At 35.6% G+C, this 22,645-nt stretch overlaps 2 long non-coding RNA genes across 2 annotated transcripts; one reads left to right on the top strand and one right to left on the bottom strand.

Annotated features, from left to right (window-relative positions):
* Positions 1-1,837: 1,837 nt before the first annotated feature.
* Positions 1,838-2,939, bottom strand: LOC117341549. The gene is made up of 2 exons (XR_004535662.1): positions 2,530-2,939; positions 1,838-1,915 (listed from the first exon to the last, which is right to left on the bottom strand). It is a non-coding gene; the product is annotated as an uncharacterized LOC117341549 (long non-coding RNA).
* A 14,508-nt stretch (positions 2,940-17,447) lies between these two features.
* On the top strand, positions 17,448-21,851 carry LOC117341229. Its single transcript, XR_004535587.1, has 3 exons — positions 17,448-17,493; positions 19,018-19,272; positions 21,574-21,851. It is a non-coding gene; the product is annotated as an uncharacterized LOC117341229 (long non-coding RNA).
* Positions 21,852-22,645: the final 794 nt, after the last annotated feature.

Genomic DNA, 22,645 nt, shown 5'->3' with positions numbered 1-22,645 from the left:
ATCGCTATTTCTAAGAAAGTAATGAAGGGATCATTCTCAAAATCCATATTTAGGTTGCCCTTGGTCCCTAGTTATGCATATTGCATTTTGGGGCCAATCGGAAAACAACATGGCCGACAGGCAGCCATCTTGGATTTTGACAATTGAAGTTTGTTATTGCTATTTCTAAGAAAATACTGAAGGGATCTTTCTCAAATCTCATTTGTAGGTTCTCCTTGGTGCCTAGTTATGCATATTGCATTTTGAGACCAATTGGAAAACAACATGGCCGACAGGCAGCCATCTTGGATTTTGACAATTAAAGTTTGTTATTGCTATTTCTCAGAAAGTATTGAAGGGATCTTTCTGAAATTTCATATGTAGGTTCTCCTCGGTGCCTTGTTATGCATATTGCATCTTGGGACCAATAGGAAAACAACATGGCCCACAGGCAGCCATCTTGGATTTTGACAATTGAAGTTTGTTATCGCTATTTCTCAGAAATTGCTAAAAGGATCTTTCTGAAATTTCATTTGTAGGTTGCCCTGGGTCCCTAGTTATGCATATTTGATTTTGAGACTAGTCAGAAAACAACATGGCCGACAGGCAGCCATCTTGTATTTTGACAATTAAAGTTTGTTAACGCTATTTTACAGAAGGTACTGAAGGGATCTTTCTCAAAATTCATATTTAGGTTCCCCTTGGTCCCAGGTATTGCATTTTGGGACCAATCGGAAAACAACATGGCCGACAGACAGCCATTATCGCTAAATCATAAATTTTATATATAGGTTCCCCTTGTTTGAAAAGTACTAGAGGGCTGATTCTGAATTTACAGATTAGTAAGACTTAAAGTAAGGGAAAAGTAGAGAAAAGATCAATCTGACATGGAACCTATGAAGATCATTCAATGGTGGGCGCCAAGATCCCTCTGGGATCTCTTGTTTAGACGTTTTCTATTTATTTCGCTTCATTTCATTTAAAGAATTGTTTTAGATTTCCCAGTAATTTCGTTGGAAATGAATTTGATGACATAGGAAGCCCACATGCTATAGAATCAGGCATCTATAGTCGATAAGTGGAGGTTTGGAGTGGATAACACTTCGGTCCATTAGCTGTATGACATTTCGTGGCGTCGGTTAATAGAACGTGACCCAGAAAACATGACGATAATAAAAACAGACCATTGAACATTCCCAAACAGAAATGGCAAGCTTGCGATTCACTATTATTGCAAGCTTGCCGCAAGCTTAATCTGCGAGCTAGGAATTGGAACCTTGCAGCAAGCGAGTATTTGAAACCTCGCGGCAAGCTTGCGGCGAGCTAGTTTCTGCAAGCTTGCGGCGAGCTAGTTTCTGCAAGCTTGCGGCGAGCTTGTTTCTGCAAGCTTGCGGCGAGCTAGTTTCTGCAAGCTTGGGGCGAGCTTGTTTCTGCAAGCTTGCGACGAGCTTGTTTATGCAAGCTTGCGGCGAGGTAGTTTCTGCAAGCTTGCGGTAAGCCACTTTATGCAAGCTTGCCGCAAGCTAAATAGTCTAGCTCTGAGGTAAAAATAAATTTAATGCAGCAAAAATAAAGCAAAAACATCAAATTAATGTAAAAGTCTGTATTTCTATCATTCAGAGCAGTACGGCATGCTGTTACAATAAAACACCTTATAGATACGAACTTTATATACAAACATCTATATTTTATTCCATATTCACTTACATAACAATACCTCAAAGGTTATTTAATTTCTAGTTCATGAATGTTTTTCTTATCATTGTTAATCTCTGTTGTCACTGCAATAATGGCTTATTGTTTTTGTTGGCATTCGGTAGAATATTCATCATATGTTGATAATACCAGTTCTTTTTTCAGTACAGTTACAATATCTTTTAACTCTTCCTGTCATTTCCGTCCACTTCAGAGCTCACTGTATCTTTTTGCATTTGTGCTACAAAAAAATAAAACAAAGCAATATTACATAGAATATTGATCAATTGATGTTATTCTTTGTAAGCCAAAACAACTATATTAGATATTTGAAGACATCTTTAAATGTCAACAACTAAATCTGGCTTAATTACAATTTTTCTAATGTGACCACTCTAGATATTTCATGATAGAGAATCAAATATGTGACCTTCCAAGTTTAGGCATATATATCACAAGTTGACTATCCATAGAGTAAAATTTTGTATGATGCCTAGATCTAGAAGTGCTGTCTTATAAACAGAAGCTTGGTTAGCTTTATATACAGGTTTTATTGTCAGTTTGTCTTAAAACTATTTTTGTGCAATAATTGCAACATATCTAAAACACAAGAAATGAATGTAAAAATACACATTTCTCATATATAATGTTCAACTTTCCTAGGCTTTTCTGTTGTAAAAGATAAAATATACAAGAAGTTTTTGTTTTTGTTAGATGTGCTAGTGTTATAGCTCTGTTGTTTTTTTTCACCCCAAATTTCCAAAGATTATCGAATAATGTTTATTTTAGATCATTAAATTATTCTTATATCACTTGAAACATTATCTGTATGTTATCATAAATCTCACCACTCACCATTTATTGTTGACCCTTGGAAATCTTCATCTGGATCACTTCACTGAGTCCATCTTCTGTTTGTTTATGTAACTTATTTACAGAACTTTCAACATGCAGATGTAGATAGGTTGCACATGTCCTTACCATGTCCAGAATGACAGAAGTTGATTCTATTTCCAGAAGTGATTGATAGGACAATTTATACTGATTCACAGAGATGCAAAATGTCCACATGCAGCCACAGGAAACTCAATTCAAAGTGGGGACCTTGTTTTACATTGGTCAATCTTAAGTTGGGGCACAGGAAAGGTTTTTCATTCATACAGACTTAATAAAAATGAAGATTTGTGAGTTCAACAGATGCTTTTTAAAATACTATAAAATTGCATTGAAGTTACTTTTACAATATTGTTTCATTTTATGTATTTATTACTGAAATAAATCATCAAATAAGTCACAATACAGTCATGCAGTTAGAAATGAACCTTATACCCCAGGGTTGGCCCCATGGTGTCTGGAGTCTGACTGGCATGGACTTCCTGTACTCATCAGCTTGAATTGGTATCATATTACCTTGGTCAAGCTGGGCCAGTCTACTGATAACATATGCTCTCCTTTTGTTTGTTTACACATATTGGTGTTGGAAAGGTTTTTGATAATAAGGCTTCAACATATATTTTGCTGAAATTTGCACTGATGGAAATTCAATTCACATAATTTGCAGGTTACCCTTAGAATGAATATCACTCCTAGAAACAACTGATTATACTAACAAAAATATATCATAATATATTCACTGATAACTTTAATAAAGAGGATTTTATAAATACATGTGTAAAATATATAAATGAAGCAATACTTTAAGCATTATTATAAATTGGTTGGATATCTAAATTTGAAAAGATATGAATGTCATGATTATTATTGAAGTTTTACAAACATGAATTGCAATTTAAACAGTAATGATTGATTACTAAAATCATCATTCAATTTTGATTCAAAAAGAGGTGTTTTAACTCTGAAGAAACTCACATTCACCTTTAGATAATCTGATATGAAATACTAAAAGTTACAGATTTTGAAATAGAAAATCCATGCTGCTGTGACTTAGAAGATTTTCACATCTCACAAGTAACATATCAGAGTAGAAAAATTTCTAAGTCCACAACATGCAGAATATTGTAAAGGACTGAAGGCTTGCAAGCTTGCAAAAAGAGAACCCTCCTGCAAGCTTGCAGAAGGGCTTGCAAGCTTGCAGATGAACTCGCAAGCTTGCAGAAGGACTCGCAAGCTTGCAACCATGATCTTGTGAGCTTGCAGAAGGACTTGCAAGCTTGCAGAAGGACTCGCAAGCTTGCAGAAGGACTCGCAAGCTTGCAGAAGTACTCGCAAGCTTGCAGAAGGACTCGCAAGCTTGCAACCATGATCTTGCGAGCTTGCGGATAGCTTAAGTTTTAGGACCTGCCTGCCTGCAAGCTTGCGCAAGCTTCTTACTAGCTTGCATATAGCTTGCGAAGAGTAAAATAAGCTTGCCGCAAGCTTGCCGCAAGCTTACTGCAAGCAAGTATTTTTGTTTGGGATTACCAGATTATTTTTCACAATTTTTGAGACACCATTGTGCTAAATTACAATGGAAAGTAACACTGATTTAATTCATAGCTATCGTATCGTAATCTATATGTAGTTGGGCAAGACCTACTTTCGTTTTACAGTTTACGGATATGGCCCCGCTTTCACAAAACTTCTTAAGTACGTTCTAAATGCTTAACTCTGAGTACATGCTTAACTTTAAGCATATGCTCAAAATTCGGCTTTCTCAAAACTTCTTAATTCTCAATTCTCAGATTTTAAGTTGAGAACGGGCGGATATTTGAGAACGGCCCTTAAAGCATGGTCATATAAATAATTCATCTTCTCAACCATAGTCGAATTGCTTCACGGGATAGTTCGGTCAAGTATATTTTTAGCCCACCATCATCAGATGGTGGGCTATTCAAATCGCCCTGCGTCCGTGGTCCGTGGTCCGTCCGTCCGTCCGTCCGTCCGTAAACAATTCTTGTTATCGCTAATCCTCAGAAAGTACTGAAGGGATCTTTCTCAAATTTCATATGTAGGTTCCCCTTGGTGCCTAGTTATGCATATTCCATTTTGGGACAGATTGGAAAACAACATGGCCGACAGGCAGCCATCTTGGATTTTGACCATTGAAGTTTGTTATCGCTATTTCTGAGAAAGAACTGAAGGGATCTTTCTCAAATTTCATATGTAGGTTCCCCTTGGTGCGTAGTTATGCATATTGCATTTTGGGACCGATCGGAAAACAACATGGCCGACAGGCAGCCATCTTGGATTTTGACCATTGAAGTTTGTTATCGCTATTTCTGAGAAAGTACTGAAGGGATCTTTCTCAAATTTCATATGTAGGTTCCCCTTGGTGCCTAGTTATGCATATTCCATTTTGGGACAGATTGGAAAACAACATGGCCGACAGGCAGCCATCTTGGATTTTGACCATTGAAGTTTGTTATCGCTATTTCTGAGAAAGTACTGAAGGGATCTTTCTCAAATTTCATATGTAGGTTCCCCTTGGTGCGTAGTTATGCATATTGCATTTTGGGACCGATCGGAAAACAACATGGCCGACAGGCAGCCATCTTGGATTTTGACCATTGAAGTTTGTTATCGCTATTTCTGAGAAAGTACTGAAGGGATCTTTCTCAAATTTCATATGTAGGTTCCCCTTGGTGCATAGTTATGCATATTGCATTTTGGGACCGATCGGAAAACAACATGGCCGACAGGCAGCCATCTTGGATTTTGACCATTGAAGTTTGTTATCGCTATTTCTGAGAAAGTACTGAAGGGATCTTTCTCAAATTTCATATGTAGGTTCCCCTTGGTGCCTAGTTATGCATATTGCATTTTGGGACCGATCGGAAAACAACATGGCCGACAGGCAGCCATCTTGGATTTTGACCATTGAAGTTTGTTATCGCTATTTCTGAGAAAGTACCGAAGGGATCTTTCTCAAATTTCGTATGTAGGTTCCCCTTGGTGCCTAATTATGCATATTGCATTTTGAGACCAATCGGAAAACAACATGGCCGACAGGCAGCCATCTTGGATTTTGACAATTGAAGTTTGTTATCGCGATTTCTGAGAAAGTACTGAAGGGATCTTTCTCAAATTTCATATGTAGGTTCCCCTTGGTGCGTAGTTATGCATATTGCATTTTGGGATTGATCAGAAAACAACATGGCCGACAGGCAGCCATCTTGGATTTTGACCATTGAAGTTTGTTATCGCTATTTCTGAGAAAGTACTGAAGGAATCTTTCTCAAATTTCATATGTAGGTTCCTCTTGGTGCCTTGTTATGCATATAGCATTTTGGGACCGATCGGAAAACAAGATGGCCGTCAGGCAGCCATCTTGGATTTTGACAATTGAAGTTTGTTATCGCTATTTCTGAGAAAGTACTGAAGGGATCTTTCTCAAATTTCATAAGTAGGTTCCCCTTGGTGCTTAGTAATGCATATAGCATTTTGGGACTGATCGGAAAACAACATGGCCGACAGGCAGCCATCTTGGATTTTGACCATTGAAGTTTGTTATCGCTATTTCTGAGAAAGTACTGAAGGGATCTTTCTCCAATTTCATAGGTAGGTTCCCCTTGGTGCTTAGTTATGCATATTGCATTTTGAGACCAATCAGAAAACAACATGGCCAACAGGCAGCCATCTTGGATTTTGACAATTGAAGTTTGTTATCGATAATTCTCAGAAAGCACTGAAGGGATCTTCCTGAAATTTCATATGTAGGTTCCCCTTGGTGCCTGGTTATGCATATTGTATTTTTAGACTAATCAGAAAACAACATGGCCGACAGGCAGCCATCTTGGATTTCGAAAATTGAAACTGGTTATTGCTATTTCTAAGAAACTAATGAAGGGATCTTCCTGAAATTTCATATGTAGGTTCCCCAAGGTGCCTAGTTATGCATATTATATTTTGAGACCAATCGGAAAACAACATGGCCGATAGGCAGCCATCTTGGATTTTGACAATTGAAGTTTGTTATCGCTATTTCTCAGAAAGTACTGAAGGAATCTTTCTCAAATTCCATATATAGGTTCCCTTTGGTGCCTTAATCTTAACTTTTATATATAGGTTTCCCTTGTTTGAAAAGTACTAGAGGTTTCTTCTGAATTTACACAGATTAGTAAGACTTAGAAGAAGAGAAAAGTAGAGAAAAGATCAATCTGACATGGAACCTATGAAGAACATTCAATGGTGGGCGCCAAGATCCCTCTGGGATCTCTTGTTACTTCTCATGTACAGGGTGAATCTTTGTTTAAAATTGACTGGTCTGCAGGTCTGATCTGGCTACTCTCAGCAGACCCTGACCCCAGGGTCACGTTACTATCGTATCCCTTTGTAAACACTTCATAATAAATGTATCCACGACTGATTCGTTTGGATTACTACAACTTTCTACCTTCTGGAAGAGACATGTATATGATATACCATATTTACGTGGATGGATACTTCAGCATCTTAAATACTTTAATATATAAATACTTATAACCGGTAAGCTTGTAATAATAATAATAAGAAGAAAAAACATAGCAATAACAATAGGGATTTCCATCCGAATTTCCATCCGAAATGGAAATCCCTAATAACAATAAGAAGAAAAAACATAACAATAACAATAGGGATTTCCATCCGAAATGGAAATCCCTAATATTAAAGATATAAAAAAGAAGATCTTGCGGAAGCATATATGATATTTCAATTACTTCGTGTGAGCTCGAGGTTTAGGAAATAAATTCCGGCATTGAATGTGAAAATCAATGTGAATGTCAAAATATACAGTAGGTGTCTACTGTAAAGATGCTTCAAAATCTATCTTTTTACTTGAAATTTAACATCATTATCAACTTAAACTTGTGATTAATCTGGTGAACTGCTAGATATGATACAATGTTATTTGGAAGAAAATCCATGGAAAATCTTGAACCTCGTCCAACTTCCTTCAGGGGAGATAAATCTATTCAATAAAGGATTAACAGGCATCCTGTATACTAGCAGGGACGTACATTCTATGTATGTCCCTGATAACAGATAGGCCTAGATACTGTTATGTTACTGTTGGGGAAGATTTACAAATTTGAATTAGTATCAGACAGTGGATGTTTTTTAAGTAAGATTTAAATGAGCTACACATATTAACTAGTCTTGATTGAATTGTATGATGTATTCAGCAATAATTAAATTCATGTCCATTTTCAATAAGATTATCCAAATATATAAATTTGTTAAAAGTACTGTATTGTAGGCCTAAGGAATTTCAAAGTATTTGGAAATGTAATAATAATAATTCAATAAGTTACCCGAGCAACCTGTGAACTGTAACAAAATAAGAAAGTGCTAATCAACTTAACTTATTTCAATTTGAACATTTCAACATTCATAAACAACTATAAAGTTGTAAACACATTTTTAGCTCACCGGTTACGAGTAACCGAGAGCTAATGCTGTCACCCTGGCGTCCGTGTCGGTGTCCTGCCCAGAAACTTTTAAGTTTTTGGGGTAAGTTTTTGGAAAGCTTGTAAGTCCAAAAGTATACACCTTATGCCCTTCTAATTTGATTTATACATTCATTATATAATTAGAGGTCTAGGAGTGATGTTATGGGCACCAAAACCCACTTTAAAGTTTTTGGGGTCAGTTTTTTGAAAGTTTATAAGTCCAAAAGTATACACCTCATGCCCTTCTAATTTGGTTTATACGTTCATTAGAGGTATACAAGTGATGTTATGGCAAAATTATGCAGAAAAATATTGTGGTTTTTTTCACATTTTACCATTTTGTGGACTTAACTTTTTTGGCACCAAAACTCACTTTAAAGTTTTGGGGGTAAGTCCAAAAGTATACACCTATCACCCTTCTAATTGGGTTTATACAATCATTAGAGATCCAGGAGTGATGTTATGGCAAAAACATGCAGAAAATATTTGTTATTTTTTTTGGCATTTTACCATTTAGTGGACTTGCATATTTTGACACAAAAACCCACTTTAAAGCTTTTGGGGGTTAGTTTTTGAAAGCTTGTAAGTCCACACCCTTCTTATTTGGTTTATACATCCATTAGTGGTCTAGGAGCGATATTATGTGACATACAATTTCAAAATGACTTGCTTATACATGCATAGTGTGATTGCTGCTGCCGGTGAGGTTTCGCAATCATTGATTGCATTTGTGTATATAGGTAATGAAGGAACATAGACTTAAAAATGCAAATTGTAAGTAAATTGTTTTATTTTACAGAATTAACAAACATTATATGGAACAGTATTGAAAGTTTTAAAAACAACATAGATGTTCTATCACCAGAGACCAAGGCCATTTATTGTGAGTGAGTGAGTCAAAAGAATTATTCTGAAGGTGACTTCTCAAGCATGGAAGTAAAACTTTGTATTCACAAATATTATAAATGGCACCACTAGTGAAGACATTGATTTTGTCGTGGATGTACATGATATAACGTGATATGATTAAGCAGCCAAACTAGAGCAGAATAACGGTATTGTAAAAAAAAAAAACAATTAAAAAAAAAAAAAAATTGAGAAACTAATATCAATGGATTTGAAGTGTTTTTCTTCAATTGTATTTTTAGCTCACCTGGTCCGAAGGACCAAGGTGAGCTTATGCCATACCGTTGCGTCCATCGTCCGTCGTCCGTCCGTCCGTCAACAATTGACTTCTTCTTCATAACCACACATCAGAATTTGACCAAATTTGGTCAGAAGCATCCCTATGGGTAGGGGACTCAGAATTGTACAAATGATGGGGCTGACCCCCTGGGGGCCTCTGGGGCGGGGCCAAAAGGGGTCATTTTTGCGCTATTGATATAAACGACTTCTTCTCTGAAACCAAGCAATGGCTATCACTCATATTTGCCTGGTAGTATCATTATGGGGTGGGGATTCAAAATTGTACAAATGATGGGGCTGACCCCCTAGGGGCCTGAGGAGCGGGGCCAAATGTGGTCAATCTGGCTATATTGATATAAACGACTTCTTCTCTGAAACCAAGCAATGGCTATCGCTCATATTTGCCTGGTAGCATCACTATGGGGTTGGGATTTAAAATTGTACAAATGATGGGATTGACCCCCCAGGGGCCTGAGGGGCGGGGCCAAATGTGGTCAATTTGGCTATATTCATATAATTGACTTCTTCTCTGGAACCAAACAATGGATATCTCTCATATTTTACTGGTAGCATCACCTTGGAGTAGGAATATGAAATTGTACAAATGACGGGGCTGACCCCCTGGGGTCTGAGGGGCGGGGCCAAAAGGGGTCATTTTTACAGAATTGATATTTAATATAAACGACTTCTGCTCTGAAACTAAGCAATGGATATCACTCATATTTACCTGGTAGCATCCCTATGGAGTGGGGATTCAAAATTGTACAAATGGTGGGGCTGACCCCCAAGGGGTCTGAGGGGCGGGGCCAAAAGGGGTCAATTTGGCTCTCTTAATATAAACGACTTCTTCTCTGAAACCAAGTGATGGATATCGCTCATATTTGCCTGGTAGCATCACTATGGGGTGGGGATTAAAAATTGTACAAATGATGGAGCTGACCCCCCGGGGGCCTGAGGGGCGGGGCCAAATGTGGTCAATCTGGCTATATTGATATTAGCGACTTCTTCTCTGAAACCAAGCAATGGATATTGCTCATATTTGCCTGGTAGTATCACTATTGGGTGGGCATTCAAAATTGTACAAATGGTGAGGCTGACCCCCCCCCCGGGGGCCTGAGGGGCGGGGCCATGTGGGGTCAATTTGGCTGAATTGATATGAATAACTTCTTCTCTGAAACTAAGCAAGAGATATCGCTCAAAAGTTGATTTTATTTCATGGATTAATGGTATAGTTGATATAGGAATCTCACATGTTTTAGCATAATTTGTTTCATTTTCATTGGAAATTGGTTACCATTTGGTCATGCAGGGCTAACTTTAATCAATGACATGATATCAGAAAATATCATGGTCAAGGCCTAAAATGTTATGGGGGTCAAAAGTAGGTCAAAAATAAAAATTGTGTTCCACTGAAACAGAATGTGCAAGTTTTATGGTCTCAGATGAAAAATGACAGAGATATGGCACTTTGGGAAAAAAAGCAAACTTTTTTCCTGCCAAAATTAGAAAAAATTATCCAAAATTACAGATAAAAGGTGTCTGCTTTTTTTATCTATACGCATGAAGGCTTGATGTTTGGCATACAGATAGCATGTGTGACTGGCTACAACTGTTGTTCTAATCTTTGACATTGACCTTCATTCAAGGGCACGGGTCAAATGATGAAAAAATTGAAAAATTCAAATTTTTTCAAACTGATTTGTTTGGGTCACATTTTAAAGAACCTGCTCTTATGAAGATGTGTGCAACGTTTCAAGGTCAAATCATCAAAAATGTCTCAGATATTGTACTTTGAAAAAAAACCCAGCCAAAATTAAAAAAACCTCCAAAACTGCATAAACAATAATAATAATAACTAGATTTGATCAAGCTCAAAACACGGGATTTCCAACTAGAAAATGATCGCAGACATGTTCTCGTTCTGACGAACGCTTTTGTACGTTTTACCTACGATTTCTCTTTGTTTTGTCTTCGCTTCCCTTCTTTAACCGATTAATTGACTTTCAACCCAGTCTGTGACCTTGAACTTCGAAGGTCAAGGTCAAATATTTGCGTGCCTTTTGTAGCCAGTCATTCATACTATAGATGTGCAAATTATCAAGTCTATTGGTGTCAGAGTATTGGAAGAAAAACATTTCAAGTGTTGTAGGATAATATTTAATTTTGGCAGTAAAATGTTTTCCTATGTTTTTTTTCTTTGATAAAGTTATAATGTTTTGACCTGGAAACGTTGCAAACATCTTCAAAAGAACGTTTTCTTTCATATACGATGAAAAAATAAACCGTTTGAAAGAGAATTTGAAATTTTCGATTTTTGATCATTTGACCTCTTTGACCTTGACGAAGGTCAAGGTCAATGAAAAGCAATCAACTTTGTAGGTATCCGTACATGGTATCACTGTGCCAAATATCATATATGTGTATGTAAAGATATTGGAGCAGAGGGTAATCAAATACATTTTTGGGACAAATTTGAATTTTGGCGGGAAAACGAACATTTTTCAAAGTGCCATTTCTATGTCATTTTTTATCGCATGACCATAAAATTTGCTCAGTTCGTCTTGATTGATCATGCACTTTACAATGATCTTAAAAAATTAACTCAATCTTGTTTTGGAATATTTGACCCTGATTTTACCTCATGCTTAGACCTTGACCTTGACATATTTTCTGATAACATGTTCGGGAGAAAAGTTAGCCCTGACCATAATCTACAAGATGCACTGATTGTGCAAGGAATAAAACGAACGAACAAAGAGCTAGAGTTAAAAGATTTTTTTTAATTTGAATTTTTTTAATTATTTGACCTTGAATGAAGATCTGAAGTTCAATGAAAAGTTTTGTAGCCATTCTTATATGCTATTGTTGTGTCAAAAATCAAGTCTGTAGGTGTATGGATGATGGAGAAGAAGCATTTTAAGTGCATTTTTGCCTGATTTTTGAATTTTGGTGGGAAAAACTTTGAATTTTTCAAAGTGCCATTTCTCCATAATTTTGTATCCGATCACTAAATTTTTTTCTTATTCCAACTCAGTGGTCCATGCTCTTTCATATGTTATGGAAGACTTAACTGGATCAGAAAATTTTATTTTTGACCTTTCAACCCATAGCGAGGTCATGACCTTGACACTTTTTCTGATAACATGGCATGGAAAAAAGTTAGCCCCGACAACGATCTACATGATACACTGAGCGTGCATGAAATAGACCGATCGTGTATGAATTTATGGTCGTTCAAAGAAAAATCTGTGTTTTGACCTATGACCTTGACCTTTGAACTTACGATCACCAAAATGTTAAGGTGAATTGCAGCTCCTATGTCTCTATCATATACTTAAATATGAATGTTCTATCCGAGTTCGTTTTTGAATGAAAGTGTTTACATGAGGTGTTAAGAATAATAATAATAAGAAGAAAAAACATAACGAAAACAATTAGGGATTTCAATCCGAAATGGAAATCCCTAATAATAATGTAAAAGGATTCTGCTCTGTTATGTTTATCTTTGACCTTGACCTTTATTCAACATCACAGGGGTCAAATGATGAAAAAAAAAAATCAAAATTCTTTGAAAATGATTTGTTTGGGTCACATTTTAAAGAACCTGTTCTTATGAAGGTGTGTGCAAGGTTTCTAGGTCAAATCATCAAAAATGATGCAGATATGGCACTTTGAAGAATGTTTTCATACCAAATTTCAAAATTATCCATAGTTTGCATTTTTTTTCTCACTACTGTGAAACATATACACTTAATTAATTAGCACATTTACAGCATGAGTTCGTGCTGCAATATAGTTATGCAAATAGTTTACCTTGACCAAAGTTCAAGGTCACAGTAATCAAATGACCGGTTAAAGAATGGAAGTGAAGAGAAAATTTGGAGAAAACATAAGCATAGAGTTTGATTGTGACCATCTGATCAATATCATATCTTAGATCATTTCCTTGATATAAATCCAATGTTTTGAATCAATTAATACTCTTCATGGATGGAAAGGTCTTAATGTGATTTATCAAAATTGTAAAGGTACATTGTAAATTACATAGAAGATATATATATACATAGTTATATGTTTGTCTCAGGTGACCGTTAAGGCCCATAGGCCTCTTGTTTTTTGTTGTTTTTTCATAATTGACCTATTAGGTACCTAGAGAGTAGAAATACATGCTTCCCCATTGCAATTAGTACTTGTTACTAAGTCCTCCAAATGAAATTATTGGTCTTATTATACTGCTCCAATGAAGTTAGGGGTATACTGGAATCACCCTGTCTGCCTGTATGGCGTCTACAAATGTTGTCCAGAGGACTCTTCCAAAACTTGTGAACCTATCCAATGGAACTTCACAAACTTATAAAATACCATATACAGTATTTATGTGTTTATGTGACTTTTTGAAAATTTTGGTTGCCATGGTAACTGGTCACTATAAACATATGTTTCAAGTAAGTTTGATATGTAGGTGAATTAGGGATACCAAATAGATATTGCCCTCTGATTGGTACCAAGATTTAGCATGACAGAAATGGTATACATGTATATATGTCGAGGGAATTAAATTCATAAGATATAAATTTTGACAGGTGAGTTTCTTTTTTTCAAAGATAATCTTTTACTTTTGTGTGAATGTAAAACTTTGTATATTGCTGGTAAGGTTTACAGCGTCTGAGTTTTGAAGCTTAAGCCATGATTCTTAAATACTAAAAATAAGAAATAAATATATATATTCTTAATGAAATTTAATGCAGAAATTGGCTAAGAACAATGTTGTGCCAAATGTTAATTTTGCATCAAACCAGAACTTAGTTTTCATGTCAAACATATAAATGCATGAAACCATAGATATTGGAAAACAACTGTGATCGTGTTTCAGTCATAATGTTTGTCAAACGTAAGTTAATATATAGTACAATGCATTTATATAATTCTGTGATGATATAATATGAATAATTAAGCATTGATGTCATTTTTGTTTGCTATGCGGATTCATACAGTTTGCAAACAAAATTTGTTTCATACCCAAATGAAACTAAAAAAAATGATATCAATGCTTAATTATTCAGATATATCTTCACAGAATTAGTCAAGATAATAAGAAATTTTGTTAAGCTACTGTAGCTGGTATGAGCTATGCAAGAACAGCTTTAACAAGTACTTAAAAGCATTGATGTCATTGATGAAACAGATTTTGTTTGCAAACTGTATGAATCCGCATGGCGGATTTTTACAGAAGTTAAATTTGCAAACAAAATTTGTTCCGTACCCCAATGAAACTAAAAAATAATTGACATCGTGTTTATGATTAATTTTTGAAAATGATTTGCTAATTTAAAACATGTTTTATGTACAATTTTACTGGTTTTGAATGGGATTCTTTTTCTCAAATCAATTTTTCGCGCCATTCTCGGAATTTCTTTCATAGAAGAATGAAAAGAATTTGTCGACCAATCACATTGGAGTATTTAATTACCATGCATGAAAACAAAGAAAAATTAGTTATTGTCATGGTAAAGAATAATTTTGCATTCCATACATTATTGTTATGTAGATCTTCAATAAGTGTAATATTATAAAGTTCATATCCGGAAAAGCAAATAATATGATGAGATGAAACTTATCAACACATTTTATACACTTTGTATTCTTTATAAACATGTTTAGCCTTTTAATTTCTGATAATTGCTAAAAGTTAACGTTGCACAATTTTTTTACATTTTTGCATTATTCTTTAAGATGCTGTAACCTTGACCGGGTCGTCTGAGTACGCTGTCCCTGGGACTGAGTTTACACTGACATGTGGTGTATCAGAGGAGGCCACTGTTGTCCAGTTTTACCGCCGTCCTGACTTCACTACTCCAGTAGGTAGTATACAAGTAGGTGGTGACCAATGTAACAACACCAAAGCCAGCCCAGCCGTCCCCTGTACACCGGATGTCTGTTCCTGTGTAACGTCTGGAGTAACCCTTGGTACAGTGTTTCGGTGGATCATACAGCCACAGACGGGAGACCATGAATCTGTGTGGTACTGTAGACGTTACAACCTTAACCTACCTGACCAGATACTGGACAGTGATGACTATACACTCAACGTGGCAGGTATGTAAAATTGTATTAAATGGGATGGTGATGACTTTAAATAACCAACCATCATCAGATGGTGGGCTAACAAATTGTGCGGTAACACATACATTTGCCTTTCACCGAGGCAGCCACTGGCATGGGTTTGATTCTCCAATCTGACATGAAAAGGTATGGGGTCACAAGTAGTCTTACAATGTAGCAAGGGGCGGTGGATAGGGAGCAGCCTGCCCTTGGTACAGGACCGGTGTATTATGGTATTTTAACGCCCATGGTAAACAAAAACCCCTGAGATCATTACCGCGATCTTAAAAAAGATTTGAAATGAAACAAGTGGTTGTTTTGTAATTGAAGCTTACATTTCAATTTGGTATCTGCATCAAGAATGACATGAAAAGTAGAATAGAAAATATCATAAAGATAAACCTTTTTTACGAATAAATAGCCAAAACTTTTTATGATTGAATGCAGCGTACACAATATCATGATTTAAAAAATGTTAATCAATGATTACTAAAATTGTATGAATTGCTTTCTTTTAATATAAACTGTCAGATTTTTCAAATTTTATCAGAAAAAATCAGATTTATTCATTGAGTATCGAATGTCCAATGTCAGAATCAGAGCCAATTTTGATTCTTAGTACAGTGTACTAGTATAGTAGTGTAAATCCTGTTAGCCAGGTAGATTATGTAAGTGCTGTTAATTGCGATTTGGGTTGGGTAGGTAAGTGTCATACTGGCCCAGCATCAAGATGGTCAGATGGGTGACACCCCACTGGGACAGAGATAGGCTTGACACTTTACCTGTATAAATAGTTGTTTTTGTATTTTGAATAAAGTTATTATTTCTAATTGATAATAATCATTTAGACAATACTATTGGTATCATTTGATAGTGTAAGTTATGTAGTTTATGGAAGTGTTTTTATTAGTGTAAACAATGCAGTAGTTTGGGCACTGTATTGATTTATATGTCATTTGAGGTATCTAAATATACTTAAAGTCTAAATTGAATTAATATGAAATGTTGAAGTAAAATATTATTAATAGGGTTATAAACTAGAGTGTGTCATCTAGAGATGCTAGATTATAGATTTTGGATATCAGTATTGGTTTGGTAAATAATGAAGTTTAAAGATGATAGAGAAACACAGTACTGGGAATTCAGAGATCAACCTGTGGATTGGTAGGTGGCCTTAGGGGGTGACTTCTCTGAGGGTCAGAGAATCTTTATATGTATGTGAGATGTATGTGCGAAAAGGGGGAGAGAAGAGATTAAAGGAGAGAAGAGCGAAATAATTAGAAAGAGGAGAACAGAGAGAGAAGGAAGAACAGAGAACAACAGAGAATAATAGAGAACAAGGACAGAATATTGGAGAGTTAGTGGAACAGAGATTTAATAGATTCAGAAATAGAGAGGATACTAGAAAGGAGAACATTGTGTAAATTGGATAAATATGTTTGGATGAATAAGAAAATAAAGAAGAAAAACCTAAAATTGGATTTGGACTTATTACAACGTGACAACAATTATTAAAACCCGACCACACTAGTTAGGAAGTGTAAACTGAGTGAAAGGGAGTCACGACTTTTGGGACTCATCCAAACTTGCAGAACAATATTATATCTAGATCAAGTTCTAGTGGACTTAATTGTTAAATGGGATGAAAACAAAGAAACTTCCTCAGTAGAATAGTCCATATTTACTCAGGAGGCTTGCTACTCTAGATCTTTACATCATAAGGCAAACAAGAGAAAACAATAAAATTAAGTGTTAAACTGTTATTCTAGCATTTTGTGTTTATTTACGATTTTCCTAATTTCACCTAATAATGCATTTATTTCCCCACTTGAAAAGTCAGGGGCCGATGAAAAAATGAACTAAAACAATACTGCCATGTAATTTTATCTATATATTGAAGACGGTCCTGGTGCCTCCACAGCTCTGTCTCCGCCAGTCACTACCTACACCAGGACAGAGGGGGACACGTTACCGGACATCACCTGTACAGCGGACTGTAGACCTGGCTGTACCTTTATCTGGACACGACCGGACAACACCAACTTTACTGTCTCAGCTTCATTGTCACTGGGACAACTGGACAGATCAGAGCACGGGACGTACAGGTGTACTGCTAGGAATGTTGTCGGGGAGTCGACTATAACAACCAGTGTTACTGTACAGTGTAAGTATTTATTGTTCACCAAGGTTTTAAATTTACATTGATTATTTTTTTGCTAATAATCAGTATTAGTAAATCTAATGCCTAGATTCATAATCTATCACATGAATTTACTTCTCGTGTATTGATGAGATCAGAGGATTGTGACATAATTTCAATATCTGACATCCACCAACTGATTACACAGTAGATAGCTAGTAAGTACATAATTAGTCCCCTGCCGTTTGAAAAACGGGGGGACTATAGGTTTACAGACGTCAGTCTGTCTGTAGACGCATTTTGTCCGGATAACTCCTCATAAACTGATGGGCCAATTCTGATGAAACTTCACACAAATATTAATGACCATGTGTAGATGTGCATGCCACTTTTTTTCAAAATTATGGTTGCTATGGCAACTGGTCACTATAAACAGGTTTTCTGAAAAGAACCATTATGATAACTTTAAGTTTGTCCGGACAACTTCTCCTAACAATGAAACTTCGCACAAATACAGAGGACCATGTGTAGATGTGCATGCCACTTTCTTTTATTTTCAAAATTATGGTTGCTATGGTAACTGGTCACAATTAGCTCCTTTCTCAGTTTACACAGATTAGTTATATAATTAGAGGAAGGGAAAAATAGAGAAAAGATCAATCTGACATGGAACCTATAAAGATCATTCAGTGGTGGGCACCAAGATCTCTCTGGGATCTCTTGTTTGTTATAATAATGTAATTATAAAGAAGTCTATCTAATGATATTAGATTCCTTTGTGAGGTATAGTCTGGGAGAGGATATAGAGTTTTGTTTACACATACACAATGTATATATATACATGTATTGGATATATATGGTCTGGTTTTCCTCCACTCTCATTGCATTTCAAATTTAGCTAATACAAAAATATGGTAACATTGTCGACCATCATGTGGAGATTAATATTTTGTGATATCAACCTGATGTTTCTATTTGTAGAAACACCAGAGTTAATATTGTGTTTATGACGTCATATTCATTGACATCACAATCAATGTCCCAGTGTAAATTTCCTGTTATCAAAATAAATATAATGAAATTCCTACCTTTTGCAAACATGTTTCATATATCTAATCTAAAAATAATATGGTAATATATCAACCTGGTAGAATCTTAGATATTGACCTCAGGTGAATGTTTGATTCTATCAGGTCAGTATAACTCCATATTGATCTCACCAAAGGTCCAGTATTGATATATTTGTTTGTTCCGTGTTTGCCTTTTACTGGCTTCATCTTTAAACAGATTGATTTCATCATACCACATGCAGTCAAGGACAGTGTCACTACTACAGTTGTATAATATGAATAGGTTTTTCACCTTGTTGGCTAGATTTATGTAAACCAGCTTGAAAACAGGTCAGTGACATAAGCTCCAAATTTTAATCTGCTTGCTTTCGTTAAATTATTATAAGTGAAATAATACTGTGTATTAAATTAAAACTATGAAAAATTCCTGTTGTAACATGCAAATCAAGAACTGATAAGTAATGTTTACATTCCTCAGATGGACCTGGAGACAGTGTTGTATTTGATCCACCACAAGACAGTGTAGATATTATTGAGAATCAGACCATCTCAGATGTCAGGTGTTCCGCTGACTGTAGACCAGCGTGTGCCTACACCTGGTCTAGATCAGGTACAGATTACACAAACCCACTGAGTCTGTCTGTGGCCACGAGGACCAACGCCGGACAATACACGTGTACAGCCAGAAACACTGTCAGTCAGGGAACAAAGACTTGGAACCTTATTGTCAGATGTAAGATTTGTTTATATTTTTAATTTCATAACATCAATGGACAGGTACACGGTAATGTATGGAAGGCTTTTTCATTATTGGGTATAAATTCCTACAACCTCGCTTCATCAGACAATTTTTTATGGCCAAAACCAGTTGCATTGCAACCTCAATTTAGGAGATCCTATACTATCCATATGTATGCTTCATGAGATTTCAAAGGACAACTGGCCAGTACTTTTGTTAAAAAGTGATTGTCACATGAAAATCATTTGCATATCACTGTCAACCACCACCTGTCAGTTTTAGTTTACCTGGTAAGCAGGGCTGATAAGCTTATTCCATCACACAGCATCCATCATCCATGATAAGTTGTCATCAACATTTCCTTTAAATTGCTTCTATATGTAGTCCTGAACATCTGGATGGTTTTGATGAAATTTCATCTGGGATATTATTGGTTAAAAGAAATTCAATGTTGTATAAAGATTTGGTGTTACTGAACCTTAGGGCCAGAGGGGTGGGGACCAAAAGGGGAAATTGAGGTAAATGCTTTAAATTGGGACTGTAGTCCTGAATGACAGAACAGATCTAGACTTTGGCAAGGTACACATGTATACAATGCTATGTTGTATAAATGGAGGGTGTGGCTTCCTTGGGGCTGGAGAGGTGGGACCTAATAGAGGAAATAGAGATAAATCATTTAAATCTCTACTAGTTGTGGACAACTGAATGAATTTTTATGAAATTTGGTCTTGATCATTGAAAGGTAAAGGAAATCTAATGTTGTATAAAAGAAGGATATACATGTGGCAATCTTGGGGCAGAGGGATGGGGCCCAATAGGGAAAATATAGCAAGAAACTTCTTTTTTTATGAATGATAGGGATTTGGGCCACATTTGGTTTGATCCATTGTTGGGAGATGCACATCATGATAGGAAATGATTTTGTAATATAACTTACATGAGAGTATTTTACCATAAATTAATACTGAATATTGTGTACATATTTTGACAGTTAAGGTTTAATTTTTTACCTTTAGTTATACCTGGCAATTTTGAAAAGGATTGGAAAATTAAAAGGACAAACAAGCAGTGATTTTTGATTTAAACACTTAAAACACAGTTAAATCATATAGCTATTTGTATTGCTTATTTGATTCCAGTATTTCTAACAAATTCCAGGTACACATATGTCTGAGTTTCCCTTCTTACAGTTGAAGTTTGTTATTACTATTTCTCAGAAATCTCTGGATTGAACTTATATTCAGATCAGAAAATTCAGGAATGTTCTTCTTGATTTGTTCATGAAATTGATAGATTTCAAACTCCATGAATATTTCAGAGCAAGATATTTCATGAAATTTCATGAATCCAGAATGCAAAGTTTTCATTCATGAAATCATCATAGTTCATCATAGTTCATGAATGATCCTCAATTTTTCCATTCATGACAATTCATGTTTAATGATTAATTCATGAATGTTTTGAGGAATATTTCATTAACTTTTATGAATCCCAAAAAGATTTCAGTTCATAGACATTAAAGAGTTAAATCGTGAACTTAATGTGCAGGTGTTTCACCACTTAATTTCATGAAGTGTATTATGAGTCCAGGTCCTTACTGCATGGAGACTTTCATTTGCATTTTCCGTCGAAAGCAAGAGACTTATATATATGTCTAATTAAATATACATATATTTCATATGTGTTGACATTGAAGAAAAATTATGCCTTGCCTCTCAAACCTGCAGGTGACTGGGGTTTTAAGTCATCTGATCACTATATACTTGTTACTGAGCATGCTGAGCATGTATGTGTCTAATTGTTTTATGACATCATCAATATTGGTATCTGAAATTAAGATGTTGCATCTTATTTAATTGCATAATAAATGTGCAAATGGAAATATTTAGGAGATTTCTTGGGAACAAACACGAAAGATCATTTTTGATTTTGTGTTTGGTCTTTCTCAGAAAGTTATGGTTATAATATCTTATTTTAGGTTTTATGATTATGTAGGTTTTGTTTTTTAAAGGGAAAGAAGAGAAAAGTTAAGAGATAATTAAGATAAGTAAGTCTATTCATAGAGCCAATCAAGATCATTAATGGTGTCACCAAGATCCTCTGCGAGCTTTAGTTATTTTACTCATTACTTGTAAAAATGATAGAGTCCTTATCACATTGTTATGTTGCCACATAGCAATTTTGTCACAAGACTTTAGTAGCATTTTACAGTTCTAAATTGTTCTAATAATTGTCATGCTTATAATTCATATCAATTTGAACATTATTTAATTCTAACATCTGTATGTATTTCAGTTCCACCACGAATTCTCAGTCTTGATTACACTGACGGTAATTCTGACGTGGCTGAAAATGGACCTAAGTCGCTAGTGTGTACGGTGGAGAGCTTCCCTCCGTCCACAATACAGTGGTTCTATAAAGCCAACAACACAGTTCTACTGACCACCCCAGACGTCCTGGAGAGTAGCTACACCCTGACTAACGCTGAATGTCTGGACACCGGACTCTACACCTGTTCTGTCAGAAACAGTGTCTCTAACACAGCAGTCACCAGGGATATATCTGTCAACGTTCTGTGTAAGTTGGTAAAAAATTAAATAATGATTTTGTCTTCAGTTACTTCACAATCAGTAATTACATTGTCACTAGTAACAAAAATAATGTGTATCTGTACATTTTGGCTGCAAATAGTAAGAAACTATTTAAGTGTAAGTGGACCTTTGTGCTTTTTAATGGAGTGCTGTCATTAAACATTTGCACTTACATGTTTTTTCTGTGATAGTGAAAACAGTTTTACAATTTACATTTCCATTCACCAAAATTGAAATTTTGTAATAGCCTGTAGTTAACAGTGTCAAAGGTCAATGGAAATAGTGAATTGGAGTCACAGATGCTTGTATCAGCTATTACATATAAAGTGATTTTATGTATATATATATATCAAGATTTTATGAAGTAATAGCTCTATATATCATGTATACAACAATAATATTTAACCACAAGCACCTCTTAGCAACTGCAGTTTCCAGTTCCACTGCATTAAGAAGTTAGTGACAAAAAAGAGAAAGATGATGAAAATTAAAGGAACCAAAAGAATGAAGGAAAGTTAAAATAAGGATATATATATATAGGTTCAACTTCTGCCAAAAACAAAAGACTATGAGCAAGTATCACAGCCTACAGCATTTATGTTTGTTCAGTTTGACGCAAGAATATTTAAAATCTTTTTAAGAATTTCAATACAGAACTCCTGTGGATTTAGACCAGAACAATATTTTCTGCTCAATTTGCCGACAGTACCAACATCCTAAGCCTTTCAGGTCCTTCTCTAGCAGTGTTGGAGGATTATTTACAGGACAAGAAACTT

Source organism: Pecten maximus, chromosome 13 (genome assembly GCF_902652985.1).
Source record: "Pecten maximus chromosome 13, xPecMax1.1, whole genome shotgun sequence".
NCBI classification, from domain to species: domain Eukaryota; kingdom Metazoa; phylum Mollusca; class Bivalvia; order Pectinida; family Pectinidae; genus Pecten; species Pecten maximus.
This window is presented reverse-complemented; position numbering and strand designations above follow the sequence as displayed.